Genomic DNA, 18,100 nt, shown 5'->3' with positions numbered 1-18,100 from the left:
TTATGTAATATAATAATATAAAGAGTAATTATTGAAACCTGTTACTAAAATAATAATTATTAAAAACAAATAATATTGTTCTTATTAAAAATAGTTTTCAAAATAATTGAAGTTTGTAAGTAATAGAATAAAATAAAGTGAAGAGCTAGAAAATATGGTTAATTTTAGTATAATTAAATAATAATAATCAAAGAAGTCAAATTAAAATTATAAACAATGAGAATTTTTGGAAATAAAGCTTTCCGTATCATTAATGCTGTCGTCACAGCAACGGTATGTACTACTTGCAGCTCACTATAAACTCTGCTGTAGTGAACCGCCGCGCACCCTGAGCTCGTTTTAGCATTTTTTTAGGTTGGCGTTCCATATTTCTCGTCTTTAGACTGACATTTCATTGGTAGCATCCAGGTTCCGTTTTTTTTTTTAACCATACGTTTTCTATGGAATTTTATTGAAACATGAGTTATGTCGCTAGAGTATGTTGAGCGCATTCAGGGGGCCGCCCAAAGTGTGCAGTGTCGTTTGCCAGCCTACGCATTTCAAAATCGATAGTATAACAGGATACTCGATTCGCTTCAGCTCTTCTTTATTTGCATAAGTACAAGTTCTTTTCTAAGATATCCATCACCGGATCATATCTGCGTGGTATAATAGTTCACCCATTACCTGCTGGACCATTCTTTCATATTTTTGGTTAGCCCAGCCGTTCATCTACCCTGACGTTCGTGCTTCCAACGAATACGCGGTAGTAGCCGAGTTAACAACAGCGCACTAGTCGTTACTTCTTCCACCTGATCTTTCACAGGGGGTGGAGGTCTTCGTCTTCCTCCGCTTTCCCTGGCGGGTATGGTGTCGAATCCTTTCAGAGCTGGAATGGAGTTTTCATCCATTCGGACGACAGAACCTAACCAGCGTAGTCGCTGTCTCTAAATCCGCTGACCTATGACAATGTCGTCGTATAACTCATACAGCTCATCGTTCCATCGAGTATGAAATTCGCCATTGCCAATGCGGAAAGAATCATAAATCTTTGAAGGCCTTACATCGGTTATTTATCCTCCATAAGTCCTATAACGCTGCACCGTAGAACAAGAAATTCTGTGTGGTTGACATCATAGGCTTTCGTTTTGACTATCACAATCCTCCGAGGTCGACCATCAGCCAGCTAAGCTATTGGAAATTAGGCGCCTCTTCCGCAGCTTGTTGGTTTTGTGCCCAGAAGGTAAACCTGTTGTGTAATCTTACAGACAAGTAATAGACAACCTACTGTGTTCTTATTGTTGTTGTCCTCATGTCAATTATAATCGGAATATGTTTCTTTGTTAGCAATGCCAGCTCGGGGTTTTCAGTGACAAATCTAAGACTAAGCGAGTTAAGCCACAATATTCAGGATTAACGAGGTTTGGACCAAAATTGATCAATGCGCACCTTTTGATGGGACCATTAAGTATCATGGTCTTTCATTGTTTTTATATAGCAAGAATCTATCTCTATACATTGTGACATAAAACTAATAATATTTTAAAATAATAACAAAAACAATTTGCATGAGGTTCGGGTCTACCTAACCGACATACCTGAATTTTCATCCAGATAAAGATTATCAAGGAAAAAAATGTGATATATGTAGGTATTATGGGATTCGAAGGTTTTTGACATTTTGTATTGCTCATCATTTTGTCATTTATCATCAGTCATAGTTTAATATGTACTCAAGCTTTCCTAATTCTGTCTCAAATTGGTCTAAATTGTAGTGAAAACTATCGCAGAGCTTTCGGTGGAGTAGTAATGAGAAATAGCTGAAAGATGCTCAAAACCTTTCAGACCAAAATCGATACTACAAACTAATCTCACTCATAGCAAGTAACTGTATATCTATATACATATATCTCCAAGTACTTATACTTACAGTGAAGTCGTGAGAGTATGATGACTATCATTTTTATTAAATTAATTATCTGCTGTCGCTAAAGAAGCATTGAAAATGAAATAATGAGCCATCAAAACCAGTTTAAATTACGAATTGAATGAAAAAGATTTTTTGGCGAATTTCAATGCCACAGTCACTGTAAATACTCGCAAAATAAAGCCTTTTATATGCACACTTGCCGATATACACATGTATGTACATAATGTAACCATTCGAAGCATTCTTTATATTTTTTACAACGTCGTTAAAACTAAAAAGCTTTCGTATTCACGTTAACTGCTTAAGAAGCGCGAAATAAATTGAATTTAATTAGCACTAGAAATAGAAAATATAATATAAATCTATTAAGTTGGTTCTCATAATCAGATTATCTTCGCACAGTTCAAACACACGTTTGAGTTAAACTCGACAAAAATGTCTTCGTTCAGACGGTTGGCAAGTCACAGCATAGAAAAAAATATACAACTGAAATAAAACCACCTAGAACTTAACTCAAACTGATTAAGACTTTGCATAAACTATGTTTTCTACTGGCCATCAGCATAACTTCATAGTTCTTATACTTAGTACGCTCGTTTTTATAACCTGAACAAGGTGTATTCAGTTTGCCATGAATTCCACAAGATTTTGCATGGAATCTTTTGTATTTGTGAAGGGTATTCTTTTTTTCTTGTTTTTTTTTAGAACCGAGTGTGAAAAGCATTTTGAACTGGCATAAAAAACTCGCCGGTGATTAACTGGCAATCCATGCATTGTTTGTTATTAAATTTCGACAATAAAAACAAAATGAGCGATTTCTAAGAATCTTTGTGAGAAAGTTAATTAATTTAAACAGTTGCATACCAAAGAGCAGCTTGTGTTGTTGTTGTGGTGGTAGTGACAACAATAAACCTCAAATATGTATCTTCTAAAGAATACAACGGAGTTAACATTCCTACTCGGTATTAAAAACAAACTGGTAACGTAGAACCGACCAATATTCGAAAGATCAAATTATATGGGTTGTCTCTAAGCTCCACAAACGAAGCATACAACTTCTCTTTAGACAAGATAAGCTGAGAACACACTCTTGCATAGTACTTACTTGTGCTTCGTTTTGTTTGTACTCTAATTTTATTGACCGAAACTAGTGTTCCAGCTATTTGGTGATGTGGAACGTAGATTATTCTAATATACTAAAGAAAATTCGATTTCCGGCTTTCAGCTGAAAGAGATGATGGGTAATAGGAAAAGTCCGAAACTAGGGTTCCAGCTATTTGGTGATGTGGAACGTAGATTATTCTAATATACTAAAGAAAATTCGATTTCCGGCTTTCAGCTGAAAGTGATGATCGTAATAGGAAAAGTTTAGAGAGACCCAACCATCTACAATCTCAAGATGTGTTTAATTCAACAAAAACTGTGTTTCCAAAATGGGTGGCATGGTAAAATATTTTAGTTTGAGAGCATTCCTGAAAAATCAGCTAGAACTTGTAAAAAACACTACCTAAGTCCTTGCCTTAAAATTTCGTATTAATCAAAAATCACTTATAACTTCATAATTTTTTATTCGATGAATAAGCAGATCTGAGAAAAGCTATAAAACCTCGATAGTGAGAATAGACAGTAAAGGGAAACGCTGAGATTAAAGTGGATCTTTCACAAACGTTCAAAGTCCTAAAATGTTCAAGGCAAACCACCTAAAAATCAACAGACTTTTTGTAGAAAACTCAGTAATTTTTAAAAGTGGAGCAACTCAGTCAGTCACAGCCTACTTAAAACCAATGAAACTGCACGAACCTCTAAGGTTTTTGAAGACCATCACAATATAGCGTACCATATATGTAGGTAAAAATTTGGATTGAGTGACACACCAAAAAGCGACTAAAAATAAGAATTAGATAATATATTAGGGATTTACAAAGAGTACTTACGCCTGCGCTCCCATCTTAAGAGACTTTCTAACGAAAACCGCAGAATACCGAGCATACTTTATAGAAGATGCTGAAACATAGACACCTTACCTTAGCGACTGTCCAGCTTTTAGTCGTTTGGGGTGGAATGTCTTTCACTGTAGTCAATGTTTCAATTGAAAGGAAAATTGGCAGTTAGGATTAGGAACACTCAAAAATTGTTTCTAGTGCGACGATATGTTCAAAAGAGCTTAATGACGGCGGACTGAAGCTAAAATATTAGATTTGCACGTTTCGCTAAGCATAATGTGCTTTGGCGTCAGAAATGTATGAGGTTGGTTCATGCCTACTGCTAACCCCCTTATAACGTATGCTTCGATAATAGTGAAAGAGATTTTCCACCAAAGAAAATGAACGAGAGAGTGTATAACTTTGTTTTTGTCGAGACCACTGAGACTATAGACACCCCCCAATTTTTCGATGTAATTTTTGTGGTACGATTTGTCCTTTGCTTTAAAATAGACCTTAGTTTCGGCGATCACTTCTTCATAGGACGAAAATTTCTTCCCAGCAAGCATTCTTTTGAGGTCTGAGAACAGTCAGGTTAGTCGTTGGGGGTCAGATCTGGAAAATACGGTGGGTGCGGGCGCAATTCGAAGCCCAATTCATAGGTTTTTGCCATTGTTTTCACTGAATTGTGACAGGGTGCATTGTTTCCCAGGATCAGCTTTTTCTTTTTCTTCAAATGTGGCCATTTTTCGGTGCTTTTGTCTGCACCAATAACGCTATGTAATAGGCGCTGTCAATGGTTCTATCTTTTTCAAGGTAGGCATTCATGCGCATCCCAAAATACCATTACCTTGTCAGCCGACAGTTGCGTTTTTTGAAGCCTTGGAGCGGATTCATCGCATGCAGTTTACTCGAAAGATTATCGATTAAACTTTGGAGTGAAATAAAGGAGCTATGTTTCATCCATTATCCCATATTGACGAAAAAATTCCGTTACGGTTATTACAATTTAAAATTTCCAAACACTGATTCGATTCATCAACTCATCGTTGTTTTTTCTCAGAAGTGAGCTCGCGAGACACACATTGTGGATGGAGTTTTCTCATACCAAAATATTCGTGAATGATATGATGTACACGTTCGGTTGATATCTTTAGAGTGTGTGCTATCTTGAAAAACTTTACTTTGCGGTCACCCAAAACTATTAGATAAATTTGTTTGAGGTTTTCGTCGATAACAAACTCTTCTGAATAAATTTCGAGGAATGTTGCCGATTTGAAGTTTGAGTCATTGGCTGGATAAAATCCGGGTCCACCCTCTTCGGTGTTCATTTCACAACGTCTGAAAATATTGATCTGGGGTTCAAGTTTTTGATTTAACTGTATTTTTTCCTTTCAAAAAGCAATATCTTATCAACACGCGCAGTTCCTTTTCATTCATTTTTTTCGTTAATAACTAAATTTGCTTCACGCAAAATGACATAATTCACAAACAATGATCGAACAGCTGTCAATTGACCTACTACATACAACTTTCTAACTACAATTCTAAGAAATTTGCGAGCTCGGCACCCGCTCGGTTCGGCACGAACTTAATTGCCCTTTCTTATAAAAATAAACACTTTCGTAAGTGAACTTGACTTAATTGTTTTTGTATTTTTGTCTCATACTTCCTTTTTTATACTCTCGCAACAAAGTTGCTAAAGAGAGTATTATAGTTTTGTTCACATAACGGTTGTTTGTAAGTCCTAAAACTAAAAGAGTCAGATATAGGGTTATATATACCAAAGTGATCAGGGTGACGAGTAGAGTTGAAATCCGGATGTCTGTCTGTCCGTCCGTCCGTTGAGTAAAAATTGAGATATCATGATGAAACTTGGTACACGGCTCCATAAGAAGGTTAAGTTCGAAGATGGGCAAAATCGGCCCACTGCCACGCCCACGAAATGGCGAAAACCGAAAACCTATAAAGTGTCATAACTAAGCCATAAATCAAGATATTAAAATGAAATTTAGCACAAAGGATCGCACTAGGGAGGGGCATATTTGGACGTAATTTTTTTGGAAAAGTGGGCGTGACCCCGCCCCCTACTAAGTTTTTTGTACATATCTCGGAAACTACTATAGCTATGTCAACCAAACTCCATAGAGTCATTTCCTTCAGACATTTCCATATACAGTTCAAAAATGGAAGAAATCGAATAATAACCACGCCCACCTCCCATACAAGGGTTATGTTGAAAATCACTAAAAGTGCGTTAACCGACTAACAAAAACCGTCAGAAAACACTAAATTTTACGGAAGAAATGTCAGAAGGAAGCTGCATTAAAAATTTAAAATGGGCGTGGCGTCGCCCACTTATGGACCAAAAACCATATCTCAGGAAGTACTCGACCGATTTCAATGAAATTCGGTATATAATATTTTCTTAACACCCTGATGACATGTACGAAATATACGATTCACAACCACGCCTTCTTCCAATATAACGCTATTTGAATTCCATCTGGTGCTTTCTCTGTATAATATATACATTAGGAACCAATGATGATAGCGGAATAAAACTTTACACAAATACGGTGTTTGATGCGAGAGTATAAAATGTTCGGTGACACCCGAACTTAGCGCTTCCTTACTTGTTAAATTATCAATTTCCAATGCGCACGTATTGCTATAAAAATACAGTATGTATACATGTAGGCATATATATTATATAAACCTGCAGTAAATACGTCACTTAGCTTTGCTTTGATGGCCCACAGAGCATTTAAAAAAAGACGAATATTTGACCTACAACAAAAAGCAATAAACTCACAGCTTTTACACTAACATAAAAAAATAGAAAATGGTAAAAATGCGACAAATGAAATGAGAGAGCAATCAAAACAGCTCTTCAGCACGTTGATAGTGCCGGGCTCATAAGTTAGTCAATTAATCTATTAATATCAATAAATATGCACTTAAAACAAAAGCCAAACGGTGCTTAAATTGCGGTCAATAGACGAACACAAACGCCACAACAGACGAAGCGAAAACGAACGGTCATTGGACTTGAAAGAAGCTATTGACCCTGAATCGGCACGATAGCAAACAGTTAGCCTAAATATTGACCTTTTTATAAATAACAAACGACAGTTAAAAATATGTAAATAGCTGCACATTAAATAAAAACAATCAGAAGCGCAACCCACACAACGTTTGCTGCCTATGTTACGCCAAAGCTTGTAGAGTAACGAATCAAACAAACAACTGGTATAAATTAAATAAACTGGCATAAGCAAATAGAAAAATAATGTTAGAATAGCAGATCAAATAACTTTAGTAAATTAATCTTGTGCATTTGAACGACTTTGTTGTTGCTCTTTTATGTACAGAGATTTCTGTTAGCAGAGCGGGCAGAGTGCGCAAATATAGACTACAGAGTAGAGGCGATATGAATACGACTGCTAGGTATGAAAACGATTTTGATGTGCTATAATTGTTGGCCTTTTAATAATGAATATGTAAATAAAAGGCGTCTTCTTTTGTGATTTCGTTTTCAAGTTCAAGTAGGAGCACAACGCAGCAGTTTCGGTATGTTTAAGGCCGTTATAATTAGCAAATATTAGCCGTTACAATAGTTTATAGTTTCGCTTATTTTAGTAAACTGTTATGATTTGTTAGCAAAGCAGAGAATGCTCTTCGAGAGACTGGAAAAGGAGCACAAAAGGTTGGCTGACTGCACTGTAGCAGTTGGACTCTTCTAAATGATGGATTGTTCGGATTCAATCTCTGGCTCCAACGTCCCATGGATGAAGGTTGCCAACGTTGCTGTAACAATGCGATGCATTTGGTGCTCTCCGCTCTTCTTGCCGCTATAGACGCTCTGATAACTTGTATATTCACGCGAATTCGATTTTATATCTAACGTCTGGACTCATATTTGCGCCACACACATTATATCATATTTCTTTAATTTAGTGTTTAACAAGTCGCTTGGAACGGACACAGTGTCCATCAGCTTTCATAGCAGGGAGTTTAAAACCCCGGCTTGCTACTGCAAGGAGTGGAGTGTTCTCCACTCGAAACAGAGCAGCTCTCTGTGCCCTCGTCCGCCTCGAATAGCATTCATCAAAATAATAATAAATAAGTTTGGTAGCGGGTATTTGTACAGTGCTTTGAAGATGTTTTCCCATTTCGCAGCACTGAACCTGTTCTTCACATCCAGGGTAATTACCCAGCAAAATTTTTTAGTGCCACCTTTGCATCGTTTGACGCATATGCACTTTTCGCAGTGTGGACCTCTTTTTTTATAAACCTGCTTTGTTTTCAGCTGGCTTTGGGGATTGCTAACCCTTTACCAATTGTCTCGCACATCCACAGAGGTCGATATGATGAAGGTTTTTCAGCTGGCCTTTATGTAGTTGTAGTAGTTCTATGAGTTCTTAAGTTGCTACGACTAATTCTTCAACTTCGACATACATATTTGGGTTTCCTAGGGGCCTATGTTGGTTTATTCACTGAGCTTGTGGAAACAGGAGGCTTTGTTTACGTGTAATGTTTGACTTCAGAAGTTTTTTCGGTCTTTCTATGTTAGAATTAAAGTACGTATGGTTTTAACTTTATGCCACTTTTGAGAAAAAATTGGACTTGTAAAACAAACGTTAATTTTTGAACAACAAAAATAGGAGCAATTCGTATATATTTTTTACACTTTCTATTTTTAGAATAATGCGTTAAAGTTTTTCTTTTGGATTGACTCATTGAGCTTTCCAGTATCTCTTCGAGATACCAAACCACCCATTTTCTTTTGGATTGAAACTTTTAGAGATATTCAAATAGTTGTGTCTCAATCAGCTGAGGCTTAGACATACGCAGCGGCAATACTCTAATGTTTCATCATCCTCTTCTGTTTCATTACGCTAAACTTTCTACCGATACTACCTTGTCTAGTATTTGATAGGTGTGATCTAAGGGATAACTATCCTAACTGTCCTTACCTCTCTCATGTTTATAAGTTGCCGCTTCAATAAAACTGGGCACCTTTTAACATGCCCACCATCAACATTACCACCAGAGAATGTTAACTATTAAGCGTATGTTAACAAAATTTCATTAGCATCCTCTGTTATCTTGAATGATGGTCTCTGTTCGGCCTCGGTTGTCAAGTGCTATTTGGACTGCAGCTAAGACTAACTGTGGTATTTGGTGTGTACATATTTATGTATATAAGTGTAGATACGTATAACATTTTATTTAAATAAGCTCATTAAATATTTATTTCTCTGTTCGTTTCAGTAGCTTTTTGACTAGCTACTTTTTGTTGACAATAATTAGGTAAATATTAGCAGAGTCTAGCGTTTGTTTGCTTTAATATTAATTTAGGTAAAATATTGCTTAGGTGAATGTTGAAATATGCAAATTGAAGAGATTCTTGTTCTCAAAATATATTGTTGAATTTGACTTGGTTACAAAAGTACTGATATGATATGGACATGTAGGCGTTGGAAGTTTAAAATTTCACGAGAAAATATTGCCATTTTTAGATACAAATGATGAAGCTAGCTTAGATTTGTCGCGGAACTTTTCAAGGATAGTGAGACAAAACAGTTTCGCACTTTTCGGCATTGGAGGCCTCTAAATTCACATAATCAGCAACATCTGAAAGTCAGTTTTTTATGGCATATCACAATTCTTCTGTGGATAATGGTTTGTTTTTTATTAAAAAATTTATACATATTAATACTGACAATTGTAAAAGTAAGACAGGTTAGTAAAAAAATATCTCATTGGAATTTATTAAAATAAGGCTGGTTACAGAAAGAATATACGTATCGAATTTCTTGGTGGCGCAAAAAATCGCTCATAGACCGGAGACGAATCGCAGCAAAATCGATCCATTTCTGAAACGGTCATCGTGGTCAAATACTGGTGAAGCGGCGCAAACAGTGGTCAAGCCGAAATTGGTAGTAAGAAAGATTATACTATATGTTTTGGAGATTGGAGTTTTGTCATTATCATTTCCTAATCTTCCACCCTTAGAATATATCATTATACTCGCGCAACAAAGTTGCAAAAGAGAGTATTATAGTTTTGTTCCCTTACGGTTGTTTGTAAGTCCTAAAACTAAAAGAGTCAGATACAGGGTTATATATACCAAAGTGATCAGGGTGACGAGTAGAGTTGAAATCCGGATGTCTGTCTGTCCGTCCGTCCGTCCAAGCTGTAACTTGAGTAAAAATTGAGATATCATGATGAAACTTGGTACACGGCTCCATAAGAAGGTTAAGTTTGAAGGTGGGCAAAATCGGCCCACTGCCACGCCCACAAAATGGCGGAAACCGAAAACCTATAAAGTTTCATAACTAAGCCATAAATAAAGATATTAAAATGAAATTTGGCGCAAAGGATTGTATTAGGGAGGGGCATATTTGGACGTAATTTTTTTGAAAAAGTGGGCGTGGACACACCCCTACTAACTTTTTTGGGCATATCTCGAAAACTACTATAGCTATGTTAACCAAACTGTATAGAGTCCTTTCTTCTGGGCATTTCCATTTACAGTTCAAAAATGGAAGAAATCGGATAATAACCACGCCCACCTCCCATACAAAGGTTATGTTGAAAATCACTAAAAGTGCGTTAACCGACTAACAAAAAACATCAGAAGAATTTTACAAAAGAAATGTCAGAAGGAAGCTGCATCCAGGCTTTTATAAAAATTGAAAATGGGCGTGGCGTCGCCCACTTATGGACCAAAAACCATATCTCAGGAAGTACTCAACCGATTTCAATGAAATTCGGTATATAATATTTTCTTAAAAATATGGGTGAAATCGGTTCACAACCACGACTGAAATCTCGATTATCACTTTATCATGCGAGAGTATAAAATGTTCGGTGACACCCGAACTTAGCCCTTCTTTACTTGTTTTTTCTAGGTTAGTATAACTGTCAGTGACATCTGTTCTAATTGTAACAACAAACTAATTATTACCGTTTAGTATTCGCTTGTCTTTCTGAAATACATACAAAGTCTTTTTGGCATCGTTGGATTGTCGGAAGGATCAGTAAAAACCATTTTGAAAGATCATTTGGGCGTAAGAAAAGTAAAAGCACGATTGGTTCCAAAATCACTAATTTTTTTCGAAAAAACAGCATCGCATTAACGTCTGTTGAACAATGCTTTCCGGCCACCAGGATGTCATGAAACATATTATTACTGGTGATATGTCTTGGTTCTATTCTCACGATCCGGCAACAGACGATCGATCGGCCGGATGTTGTGGTAAAGGTGAGCCGAAGACGAAAATACCACGTCGAAGCGGGTCTAAGATTAAGGTTATGTTGACAGTTTTATTCGCTTATCGAGGTGTGGTGCACTCCGAAATTGAATACTATTTGAGTAGTAGGCGTCGTTTGCGTGAAGTTATTCGTAAATTAGGAGTAATGGGACGACAGCTCTGTGTCTTTGCACCACGATAATGCAGCGTGGCATGCTGCATTGATTTTTCGTGAGTGTTTCGCCAAATTCCCAACCAATATCGTGTCGCAACCACCGTATTTGCCTGTTTTAGTTCCGTGTGACTTCTGAAGACATTAAATATGAATCCCCACGCGCATTGAAGGCTATTTTGCTGACTGACTTTATCAACTTTGAGATTTCATTGTGAGGGACGATGTAGATTTCGAATAAATTAAGAATTTTAAAATTATGAAAAGGTCTACTATTTTTGCTCATTATAGTATTTATAACACCGACTGCTCTGCTGAAAACTCGACATTGGCATTGTAAAAATAAAGATAGTTTTGGAAAATCAGGTTTTTTGAATTTTGTGCAGCGGAATTTTTAATTTTTTTAATTGTCAATCTGTAACATAAGTTCACGATGAAATGATAACGATTTTTGATGTTTTTTTTTAAGTGCCCAAAGTGGGAATTTTTTGTATGTAAACTAGAAAATTTTATTTCGCTGCACAATAAGAATTAATTAATTTTATCAATTTAATTGTATAAACAATTTTAAACAAGCGATAACTCTTATAAGAAATTTTTTAGATGTGAAGCATTATAAATACCTTGGTTTGATACCCATATTTAGCTCAATTCTTCTGAAATTTTTTTTAAAATAGTACTTAAAACATATAGCTTGTAGATTACTTGAACGTAAATTTGTGTTTAATTAAAATTTTCGGTTGGCTGGCAACGGTCCGACTAATGATTTACGTATAATCATAAGTAGTATAAGTGATGACCTAAAAATGTGAATCATTAGTAATAATTCGAGCGCGTTGAATGCCATAAAAAGCGTAACTTATAAATGCAAGAAATATTTGAACAAAGTAAATTCAGTACTGTTAATGCGGTGATTTTGAAAAAAGAACGGTAATGACCTCTAGCAGAATTGGCCAACCTTATAACGGTCTATACAACGGCCAGCAATAATATTAGCTACAGTGAAGACTCGTTTGCTGTCATGTTTACTAGTAAAGAGGGACCCTGTAGGGAATAAAATCTCTGAGCTTGAAATTGTCTACAAAATTTATAATGTTAAGATCCTTAGATTTTTCTTATCACAAAGTCCAGAAAGCTCCCCGATGACAGACTGTGCGCAATGCTAAGAAGCTAGAAGCTTCTTAAACGTTTTTAATTGGTTTCTATACTGCAGAATTTCGTTTATTTTGTCAATTGCATATAATAATAATTAATTTATATATATTATAAAAAGTACGGGTCACATTGTCTGACGCTGAACCGATTTAAAGTTTTTTAAGTAAATTTTAGCACACTGTGTCCGACTTGAACCAACTTAGAAGATAGGATAGTAAAAACAATTCATAAATAACAAATACAGTGAAAGTTCTATAAAGCGGAGAACTCTATTAACTGTACAGAAAGGCTGGTAACCACACATTGAGAATGCAGCCTTAAATTTGTTAAAGGAAAATTAAACCTCAAGTATAATCCTTGGATTCTTATACCGTCAAAAACGTTTTCCCCTGTATTGAATAGTTTATTTTATTAATAATAGTATCAAATGTATACCATAGCAAGGCGTGGTCTTATCCACTAGTACAAATATATTTTTTTTTCCTGGAATCTCTATAGGTTTGTACTTATGTTTCTACTTTTTTTAGTCTCCGTTTGAAACCTTCCTAATTTTTCTTTTGTACATAAAGTGTCCACCAACAAAAACGAGGTGATGTTAAAATTATATTAGGCACTCAAATTCAGGTTCTGTTTTAGCTTTGTAAATAACTTTTTACCATTCATGATTTGAACTAAATGTTGAACAGTTGGCTATTATGGCAACGTTCGCTTATCTCCACACGTTAGGCCAATTTATCTACGAAAATGGTTTTATTGTTTTTCAAATTATTCTCCATCAAGATTCATACACTTTTGCTTGCGCTCAAACCAATTTTCGAAGCACTTTTTCCACTCCGATTGAGACACCTCCAAAACATTGTTTTTGAATACTTCAACAGCATCTTCTGACGACGAAAATCGTTGACCACACATTATTTTCTTGATGTGTGGGAATAAAAAGAAGTCATTGGGTGCCAAGTCAGGGCTGTACGGCGGATGACCCATCAATTCGACGTTTTAGCCGGTCGGCGCTGGTTTGAGCCGATGTGTGACTCCTCGCATTGTCATGGTGCACGATGATTCGTCTTCTGTTTGTTTTTCGAATTTCTCCGAAGACTTGAGGCAAACAAATGGTGGTGTACCACTCAGAATTGACCGTCCTACGTTGCTCCAGCGGAACAGGCGCCACATGACCAGTTTTGCCGAAGAAACAGGCGGCCATTTGCTTCGAAGTGCTCTTCCACGAACAATTTTCGTTGGATTTGGCTCGTCTTGGAAGATCCACACGGTCGATTGCTGTTTTGTTTCGGGCTCATATGCATAGATCCATTATTCGTCACCTGTGACGATCTTACAAACATCTCTTGAAGCACCGCGATCGTTTTCAGCATTTCTTTACATCAATCCACACTAGCATTTTTTTGAGCAATTGTCAAATTGTGCGGGATACAACGAGAACAAACCTTTTTTACGGCCAGGTGTTCATGCAATATCGAAKGTATGCTGGTGGGAGAAATGCATAGGCATGCCTCTATCTGAAGGTATGTTACATGACGGTCTTGCATTATCAGTTCACGTACGGCATCGATGTTTTCTGGTACAACGGCTGTTTTTGGACGAGCTTCACGGAATTCGTCTTTGAGCGAGCGTCGGCCACAATTGAATTCGTTGTACCAGTTTTTCACAGTGCTGTAGGATGGTGCTTCATAGTCATACAAAGATTTTAGTTCATCGATGCACTCTTGTCGTGATAATCCACGTCGAAAGTTGTGAAAAATGATCGCACGAAAATGTTCACGACTTAATTCCATTTTTTGGCCGAGATGAATTTTTTAATTTCCTGAAAATAAAACAATTCACCATTAAATGACAAAACGTTCTGAGTGATGTTATGCTAAAAACCTGGGAACACTTAGTGTTGCCTAGGCCAGAAATATATATAGCGACCTCCGTATATATATATATATATATCGGACAATTTTATACTGGGCGAATACTCCGCCCAAAGGATTTAGCCTTTGGTTTTAAAATAAATTTCCTACAGGGCATTAATACTCACATAGATATTAAACCTAATGAGTTCTTGAAAATGCTTACTTAGTTGCTTAACTACATTTAAGTAAGGTGTAAAAACAAATCCGTAAAATTCAAGCAACTAACATGCCCTTAAACTTTTTTAACTAGCCAGCCGTAAACGGGTTTATGTTGTTGCTTCTGCTATTTATTGTTTTTGTAATATATAAAATTAGTCTCGTTGTATGTTAACATAGTTATGTATATTCGCTAACTTTTTTCATTAGCTATCTAAGCAGCTACTTGACTGGCAGTTCCTTCTTAAGACCACGCATCAGTGTTAAGATTATGGTAGATATGTATGTATGTATATATCGTCACCTAAAATGCAAAACAGGATATCATCAAATAAATAGAATTTGAAATTGCTTACGATTCACAAAATCATATTATATATATATATATATATATAGATATGTATGTATGTATGTAATAAAATCTCCTTAGCTTTCGCTCTTAGACATAACCATTTCGTAAAACTAATTTTTTTCAGTATGAGTGGTTTCTATTATATAACTGTTTTGTAAACTTACGAAAAGTGACGTTGCATTATTTTGCATTTCAGTTGAAGATATACCTGTATACATGCATATATACATACATATGTACATGCTTAGCTTTATAATATGTTTGTCAAAAAAGTCTTGCGGTATTATCGCTAGTTTTCGCTGAGAGCGCGTAGTTCTAGTTTTACTCGTCGCAACGGGTCATGCAATACCTTTTTGGAAAGCTAATTTCACGCGCCAACACGTGTTTGATTGATTATCGTTTCTTTTAAGTCGTTCGTGAGTTATAGCTTCGCAAACATGGAGCAAAATAAAGAGAAAATACGGCATATTTTACAGTACTACTACGATAAAGGCAAAAATGCATCTCAAGCCGCCAGTAAAATTTGTGCAGTTTATGGACTCGATACAGTTTCCATTCCACCGCACAACGATGGTTTCGTATTCGTTCTGATGTAGAGGTGGTCGAAGATGCGCCACGCTCCGGCAGGCCTGCCGCCGAAAATTGCGATAAGATCGAAATCGAAAGAGACCGGCATAGTAGCAGCCGTAGCAGCGGTGAACAGCTGGGCATGAGTCATCAAACTGTTATAAAATAAAAAAAAAGTAAATAAATAACACCGCAAGACTTTTTTGACAACCTAGTATATGTATATTAGTTGATTTGTATACATCTTCTGATGTAAACTTTCGACTGAATTTTGCTCAAATTATTCCCAGCAGCAGTAATTATTCTTTAGATATACAATTCCGGGTACTTTTTTTGTCACAATTTATACATACAGCCGTCGACAGCTAATTAGAAACGCTCCCTTTATTGTAGGTGGTTGATGAGTATAATGATAAAAATTGTTGATATACCGTTATTTATATTCCTAAAAGTTTTGCATTGTTCGTGTTGCTCTATTTACTACTAAATTCACTCTGTTTTGTAGTTGTGAAGTCAGAGTTCTTTTAATTTTTTACCAAATAGTCAATGCGTTACTATAAAGAAGGTGAATTAAGTGCGACAGCTAATTAGAAACAGTTGTTTAAAGAATTAAAATTCCTTCTGGTGCTAATTTTTATACTCTCGCAACAAAGTTGCTAAAGAGAGCATTATAGTTTTGTTCACATAACGGTTGTTTGTAAGTCCTAAAACTAAAAGAGTCAGACATAGGGTCATATATACCGAAGTGATCAGGGTGACGAGTAGAGTTGAAATCCGGATGTCTGTCTGTCCGTCCGTCTGTCTGTCCGTCTGTCCGTGCAAGCTGTAACTTGAGTGAAAATTGAGATATCATGATGAAACTTGGTACACATATTTCTTGGCTCCATAAGAAGGTTAAATTCGGCCAAAATCGGCCCACTGCCACGCCCACAAATTGGCGGAAACCGCAAACCTATAAAGTGTCATAACTAAGGGATAAATAAAGATATTAAAATGAAATTTGGCACAAAGGATCGCATTAGGGAGGGCATATCTGGACGTAATTTTTTTGGAAAAGTGGGCGTGGCCCCGCAACCTACTAACTCTTTTGTACATATCTCAAAAACTACTATAGCTATGTCAACCAAACTGTATAGAGTCGTTTCTTTTAGGCACTTCCATATACAGTTCAAAAATGGAAGAAATTGGATATTAACCACGCCCACCTGTTATGTTGAAAATCACAAAAAGTGCGTTAACCGACTAACAAAGAACGTCAGAAACACTAGATTTTACGGAAGAAATGTCAGAAGGAAGCTGCATCCAGGCTTTTTTTAAAAATTGAAAATGGGCGTGGCGTCGCCCACTTATGGACCAAAAACCATATCTCAGGAAGTACTCGACCGATTTCAATGAAATTCGGAATATAATATTTTCTTAACACCCTGATGTACATGTACCAAATATGGGTGAAATCGATTCACAACCACGCCTGAAATCTCGATTATCACTTTATCATGCGAGAGTATAAAATATTCGGTGACACCCGAACTTAGCCCTTCCTTACTTGTTCAACTTAGATTTCAGTTTTCCCACAATTGTTTTATGTTTTGCAATTTGGCGGATTGCGGTGGAGTCTTAAGCTCTTTTTGAGCTTTATAAAACAACTATTTTTTGACTAGCATCACTGTATGTTTTGGATCGTTGTCTTGCTGAAACTAAAACACTGACAAAAGCTTTGTTTTCTTCATACTTAAACAGAAATTACACTTTAATATATTATATACAAATAAATCTTCTGGATCATGTTGCAATCCGTATTTTGATTTCCTACTATGAGTCTACAAATTATTTATTACGTAAAAATTGCCACAAATGCAGAAAATAGCTACAGATTTCTTCTATCACCTATAGTTCTTTTGCTATGTGTATTTTTGTTAAAAAACACAGCGATAGACATATTATTGTTATATTATTTTATCAACCAAAAAGTACCTTAAAATGTTAGTGTCGATATTTTTCGGCGATATTTTGTTTTTGTGGTAACCCTTAACAATGTCCCACAGTAATCGGCAAGCAAACTGACACTTCACTTGCCTTGTTACCGTTTCTCTATATGTAGCAGAAATGGCTTGGTGGAACCGTTACCCATGTTCGTCACTTACGGCCCCTAAATTTTAGAGGAAAATCCAGATGGGAGTCCAGAAAGTGAATTTTAGGGGACATGTTGCAACCCATTTTTTTTTATAGGTAGTAAGTAGTTCAGTCACAAGACCTCTCTAATTGACAGCTTTCACATTTCCAAGAAAATTTTTAACAACGCTTTTAAGGGCACTTTATGCTCGTATTTCAGTTTCATACGATTGGTTTTTCTGGTTAGTATTTCATAATACAACCCTTTACCATATGTTCCCTTCCTTAATGCGAAGTTTAAGTACACAACACTCTATTTCTGGTTCTTTCCTTAGGTATTCAACTCTATGCTTTGAGAGTTTAGAGTTGAGTTAGAATTTTTAAGGCTTCAATTGCCTTAAATAAAGCGCACATAAATTTAAAAGAAGATCTTGCTCCATGTGTAATATGTGGCCTCACAATGTTGAAAGAGAACAGTTTGGACTGGGTCAAACCTTCAGTTCTTATTTGAACCTGGACAACCCGTAAAGTGTCACTTCCATCTGCTCAGGCATGTTATTGATTGCTATGGAGAAAATTT

General features: G+C 36.2%; 1 protein-coding gene across 4 annotated transcripts in view; it reads left to right on the top strand.

Moving 5' to 3' along the window:
* Positions 1-18,100, top strand: part of LOC108977725 (acidic phospholipase A2 PA4) — a 34,992-nt gene that overhangs the window by 12,515 nt on the left and 4,377 nt on the right. The window contains exon 1 of one of the 4 annotated variants that reach the window (XM_018947578.1): positions 9,742-9,779. The exons of the other annotated variants lie outside the window; for them this stretch is intronic. The gene's annotated coding sequence lies outside the window, so the exon portion shown is untranslated. Of the gene's footprint in view, positions 1-9,741; positions 9,780-18,100 lie in introns of those variants that run through there. 4 annotated transcript variants of the gene reach the window in all.

Source organism: Bactrocera latifrons, unplaced genomic scaffold (assembly GCF_001853355.1).
Source record: "Bactrocera latifrons isolate USDA-ARS-PBARC rearing strain unplaced genomic scaffold, ASM185335v1 scaffold_944, whole genome shotgun sequence".
Taxonomy (NCBI): Eukaryota; Metazoa; Arthropoda; class Insecta; order Diptera; family Tephritidae; genus Bactrocera; species Bactrocera latifrons.
The sequence above is the reverse complement of the archived record's forward strand: the minus strand, read 5'-3'. Positions and strand labels throughout refer to the sequence as shown.